We start from the raw sequence: 6,666 nt of genomic DNA, 5'->3' as shown, positions 1-6,666 counted from the left end.
TTTAATTATTTTTTTTACCTTCACACAGCTGAAAATAGGGGGACTCAACACAAAGACGGCAGTTTCTGTGAAATGGTAACACACATACCATGATATTAAAAGCTCACTGTACTTTTGTCTCATATTCATATCCAAGCACCGTAAGCACAGAGCAAAAATAACCAATTTCCCTCTACCATTATAACACATTCGGGGGGCTCTGTTCGTGAGAGCAAAAATAAGGAAGTAGGTCCTGCACAGCAAACCAGCTTCATGGTTTCTTCTCTTCTTTTTTATAAACTAAAGAAAAAGTGCAGAACTCCACTCGTTATCACAGGGAATCAGAGAGACTTTAGGGCAGCACCTTGCTTAAATGCACTGGTCCTCTGTGAAATGAAACACTGCATGGTCTAAAAAACCTGACTGTGCCAGAGCTGACTGTGAATGTTGGACCTGCAGGACAGCTCACAATTGGCTAGAGTGAAGCCCTGGGTGTATGTGATTGGCTACTGTGCTGTCCAGAGGCTGTAGTGTGGTCCACAGAAAGGTGGCATCAGTTTGTGAGGAGTACCGTCCCATCACAACATAGCAGCTCCTCTGATTGGTCTGACTCAATAGTCAAGCAGCAGGCTGGTTGCATTGATTTGAAAAGATGGGGATGCTTGTCTGTGCACTAAAAAACGTACAGAAGATTGAGGTGCTAGTCTGTGTGCTTACAAACTTACACAGGATGGGGTGCTTGTCTGTGGTCCGTTAAACTTACAGTGCATGTCCCTCTGACATTTATTGAAAATAATAAAATCATTTGGCCAGCAGGTGGGGCCTTTGAGCAATAAAATAATACATTGAGTTTAAAAAAATATAAAATAAATAACTACTTCACTAATTTGGCTCCTGCCTAATTTTTAGGGTACGCTCTACTATACAAATTTTTCTACTATCTGGCACCACGGATTCCCTGATGGTGATGGAGAGTAGAGGTTCTACTATAATGAACTCTGCAAAAACAATGCCCAACAATGCCCAGTCAAAGCCCAACATCTGGCCACCATGCTCCATCAGCTCAGAGACAGTCTAACTGGCTCCACCCTTCTTGCATATGCGGACTTCATGGCTGCTTGGCCACAGAATCATTTGTGTTCTGTCTGTTTCTCCAAGCTTGGGAGCTGATTGGCTGCAGCAGAAGAGCTGTGTTAGGTCATAGCTAAGGACCACTATGTGGGAAACTGATGAGAAAATAGATAGAGGGGGCAGAGTTACTGCACTCTGAGCTCTGAATAAACTAAAGACTTCTCAAGAAACTGCTGCACTTCCTGTTCCAACTTACTGCAGTGCCTCCAGCCTGATCCGCGGTTTTGCCAACACTGCTGTACACTCTGGCTTCCAGGCTAGGGCTTCTCCCCCCGTCTGCCGCCAGATAAGCCCCTCGTCCAGGTTACAAGCACAACCAATCACAACACTGACACCACACAAAGGTGCTGTACCAAAGGTTAAAAGTATCTCAAGACACAACACAGACCTGGCCACCAAAAATAAACCAAAATAAAATTAACTGGCACACAATGAATCTCCCCCCAGTCCCACCCCCCTGGGGGAATCTCTTTATCCTCACCGATCCTACATGCACCTTTAATTTTATACACGTACTGCTCAACTAATTCTCTCAGTGAACACCAGAGATCTCCCACCTCTCTGGCAGTCTTCAAATGATTCTGTTCTGCCATCAGCATTCCACACGTACTCCCAACCCCCATTACTCCCGTAGTTCAGGCCCAATAAATTTAGGAGACAGCGCTACTCCTGACGTACAGACACTCGTTTATTTCGTGCCATTTCAGTTGACCTGTTGAAAGGCAGAACCAGTGAACAGAAATGGAGCATCGCGTAGTTCTGGCAGGCCACGAGAGTCAAGCGCTCCGGCTGAATCAGCTGATGGCTCAGCTGAGTGATGTTCGCCTATCACAGTACATTCACTAACAGGGCGGTCTACTTAAACAGCCTCCCTCTACTCATTCGGCTGCTCCTCCTGCATGCAAGCGCTGCACGTTGCTTCGTAAATCGGCGCTTCTTCCTGCAATCCAGCTACGGCATGCTGCCAGCGTAAACCATGTCTGCTTGCTACATGTTAGCTGCTAGTCTAAGCTCACAGCCTAGGCACTATGAGGAAGTCTTGCTATTTATTTGCATCGCTCCTTACCTCTAAGCTCTATAGATGCAGCAGGCAGGCGATCCATTTGGGGCCAGCCACGCAAAGCGTTGTTTAAGCGGCATATTCCAGATATTGAGGATACCGGTGCACTGTCTTCACTGCTAACTGGCCAGGGAGCTTCATTCAAGGAGCGCTGCTTTGCGGCGGCCGCCGCCCCTCCATGGAGGACGCCATGTTCAAGACTGGAAGCTGCTGCCACGTCCATATCTGCTAGCTGCAGATTCTTGCCGGGTAATGTCATCAACCTTATTTAAATTCTGCTGAGCTCTGAGTCTAGCGGTAAACGCATAATATACACAGTGTTGCCAACTATTTCTATGGAAAGTAGCTTTGGCCTCCTCTAAAAGTCGCTAAATTGACAACACCGAATATACACATTCGATTGCGGGGACGTCTCACAGAGGGGCTGTTTTCACGAATATCGCAAGTCTTTCGCTAAAAGCGGAAACGTTCCAACATATGCGGGCACAAGTTAATGGCATGCTTATTGTCGAGTTTCTCACCACCAGAGTCAACGCTAGATGCTGTCACTACTAAAGAATCCCTGGCGTGAATGCCTTCGCCTACCTTCCGGAACGCAGTAGAATTGGGTCGTACACTACATCCCCTACTTGATCAGAGCGGGGTCTTCCAATCAAACGTTTTACGCGAATTTGGAATTTGTGCACGTAAATCTAAGCGGAAATGTCTCAATTGTGAAAACGCCAAAGTTCTCATGCTAGGCTGAGATGGAAAAGTAGGCGTATCGATAAAGAATCTTTGTTCATTGTGAACGGCTAATGGATTAAGGGCAGTCGCTACCACGCAGCTACTAGATAGCCCCCATGTCTCACACGGGCTATAGTTTGTGTGTTTGTAGGCTAATGGCCTACTTCCTGGTGTACACAGTTATTCCGGAAGGATTGGGCTACGAGATGGCAGTTAAACTCTGGCTGTTATAGGTTTGGCAGATTGAACATGGGCGGCAGGGCGTGTTGTGTTGCACACTCATAAAGATGACTCTTCAAGCGCGCATGTTGTTGAGGGTTCTTTATCAAAACTCTGCAATATCCAATACAATGCACAAAAGAATGATCACTTCGTAGTAGCATGTTTCACTTTCACTGCTTTGGCAAACACTCAAGTCTCGTGTTCCAAAATAATAACAGTTATTATATTATCATCACATTAACATTCCTATATTCGCATTAACATCTCTTGTTCCACCCTCCAGTCCAGTTGGTGGCGGTAATGCACCTATACGCTGACTGACCAACCCCCAATAAACACCAGAGAACAAGAACTTCAATAAACCATCTGCAAGCAGTTTGTGTTCTACAGCACCAGTTAACTTCACAAGCAACTGTTAGCTAGCTTGCTTGCAGGAGTAATGAAAAGCTGACAGTTTGGTCATTTTTAATACACGATGGTCATGCAGAAAGTTGGTTAACTGGCTGTTAGAAACCAGTGATAATAGCGCTAATGTGATTTAAACTTTGACCTACTAGTTATAACGTAACTACTTGGATACCTCGCTTGATAATTTGCCCCCTTCATCGCAAACAGAAGAAACAATTAAAACTTTGGCAGCTGCTATTACCGTAGCCCTGCAACACATAACCTACTAGCTAACGTTAGTACCATTTACTGTATACGTTATAAGGGCTAGCACTCGGTCGGGAGCTAACGCCACGGATTGTCTGCGATTCAGGTTGACGTTTGTGGTCGGACACGCCGACGTTGAGCTTTGACGCTTCCTGTTAACTAAAATAATTATCTCAATAACCCATTTACACTGATCATATCCCATACATTCATCACTGACATCAGGTAGGTGAACGATATTCCCGCGAAGTAGCTAGCTACATCTCTGCTATGGCTAATCATATTGCTAGGCTCCACTCCACATGCGCCACGTTAGCTAACTTACACTCCAAATCTACACTCTAGTTCCTCAAAACACATTATACACATTTCCCTCCTAATACAGTGGCGCTGCATCACTTATAAACCATTATCTCACCTGCAATACAATGCACAAAAGAATGATCACTTCGTAGTAGCATGTTTCACTTTCACTGCTTTGGAAAACACTAAACTCTATTTTTTACAGTCTCTGGCACCGAGTCATCCCATTTCCTTCCCAAGCAGCTCCGCTACTCTGCTGTGCATTGCGAGTACTGCATACTCAGATAGCCATAGATACCTGACCCAGATGACCAATATACAGGAATACTAACAGTAAAATAAGAGAATACATCCCACAGCCGCTATACTTAAATCTAAACAATGTAAACTAAAACAAGAAAATAGGGAATGGGGGGGGGGGGTCACCCGTCATTGTCTCTATATTGCCACAGTTGCAAAGAGCAGAGATGCAGAGTCGTCTAAATTGTTCAAAGCTGCATTCTACCCTTCGCTGAATCGCTACACTACAAGGAGTGTTACCGGCAAGTAGGCTACAGCCAATGTTGTAAAAATGCAAACCAGCTTCGGCTTTCAACTTAAGAAACAGAAAGTTTTCTCCACTGATTCACGATTTGCGCTTAAAAAGCCGGTTCCCTATCGGGACCCAAACATCGCGACAGAAAAATGAAAACATTAAATTCATATTGGTGTTAAATCTGCGAGGATACAATTTGGTTGGCTATCTAATTTAGCTGTCAGATCACGATGCTGAATGTTTAGGGATTGCTAATGTCCATTGTAATGAGACAAATTAGGCTTAACGTTGTCTCGTCCAACTGGTTCTCTCAATATTGTGCTGTTAAGACGCCAATCCGTACGTTCCGCATTCATAAGTGTATCGTTGTATTCCATGACACTTAAACGGGCGTTTAGGCTTATCACAGCGGAGAAGGGATTTCATGTAGCCTTCTCCACGTCACTGCTCTGACCTCTTCACCGTGCATGTGATCAGGCATGTGACCACACGACTGAGCACATATGTTGAGGAAAAATTATACCTCCTGCTCAGAGACTGTAAAAAATATGGACAAAGCTACTGTGACGTCACCCATTGACTCTCCGTGGGTCTCCGAAAATACGTTTTGAAGCTCAATGGCGGGCGCGGCCATTTTGGAGTTGGAGCCAAAACCACAGAGTTTAAAAGCCGCTCTGTGATTTTTACAATTTGATTGACAGTCCGGTGTGGAAAAGCCCATCAACCTGAACGAGGCTAGCTGACTGTCTGCCGTTATGTTTTAAAATATATTATCAGATGTTTACGGAGTTTAATTTCCATCCGTGACTGTACTGTCGTGTAATCACGTTATATGTATGACATTAAAAATACAATTAGGCTATGTTCAGTTATCTTCAATTCATGTTTCTCAGCAAAACGAATATGCTTAACTAGCATATCAGCTTGCCAGTGAGCTAGGTAGGCTATCCGTGGTTAGCTCACGCATCAGCAATATGAACCACAGGGGAAGAACATTGACTACACTGATGGTCAATCAATCGGAGATGTGTAGCCTACTGGTGATTTGACTAGGCTAATTTTCGTATAACTGTCTGGTAGATCTGCTGTTAACCGAGCAAGTTATCGTCGTAGGTTTTCGCCAGTCAGTTAATGAGCCAGTAACTGCTACTACTAGCTACTCCATCGCCGTTTGTGGTGTTCACTTGCTGGGTGACGCTAGCTGACCGATCGTTCGCAAATCACTTTCTACCGAATAAAAATTAACACTGTCAGCGGTTATTAACAAATCTACCAAGTATTTTAATAACTGATCTGCAGGCGTGTAAATATGACAACGCACTTTGTACAGCAAGTTTTCCACCTGGTGCATGAAGACAAAAATAATGTAGCCTACGTTGAATTTCTAATTATTATTAGGCTATCGTTTTTTTCTTATAAATCATCAAAACCAATGGAGAAAAGCCAATATACGCAAGGAGCCCCCAGAACCGATTCTGAGAACCACTGTCTTAAATGCCTAGCTTGTCGGTCTCTTAAATGCTAAAAACATATTCCTTTCTAAATGCCAAGATGGTTAATTTCGTTAAATTCTGTGTGTGATTTCAGCAAATGAACCTTGAGACTCTTAATTCGCTTCGTGAAACTGAAAAAGTGTTTATCCCAAAATCGGGATTATAGTAGCTTTGTCACATGCTTGAAGCATGGCCCAGGTAGACATTTACGGAATGTACACGACTGACAAGCCGCCAAACACGTCTGACAGATTGAATGTTTGCCGGTTAAGGTTAGCTAGCTAGTCAAATGGCTTGGTAGCCGAAGTTGCGAACTGTTTTAGCGTAGGCTACTACTGGACTACCAAATATAGCAAGCTGATTACGCTTTCTGCCAACTAATTATTTGGTTAAGTAGGCTAAAGGAAATAGTAAAAATGACTCGGCTACCGAAAAACTTAAGAGGAGGATTATTTTATGGTCGTCTAGTGCAGCTGTAAATAGCACACGCCATAATTAAATCACCACGAAATGGGATGCTTGCATTTTCAGACTTAGCACAGGCGGACCGTAGCCGGCGCCGC

Source organism: Anguilla rostrata, unplaced genomic scaffold (genome assembly GCF_018555375.3).
Source record: "Anguilla rostrata isolate EN2019 unplaced genomic scaffold, ASM1855537v3 scaf0959, whole genome shotgun sequence".
Lineage (NCBI taxonomy): Eukaryota > Metazoa > Chordata > Actinopteri > Anguilliformes > Anguillidae > Anguilla > Anguilla rostrata.
The sequence above is the reverse complement of the archived record's forward strand: the minus strand, read 5'-3'. Positions refer to the sequence as shown.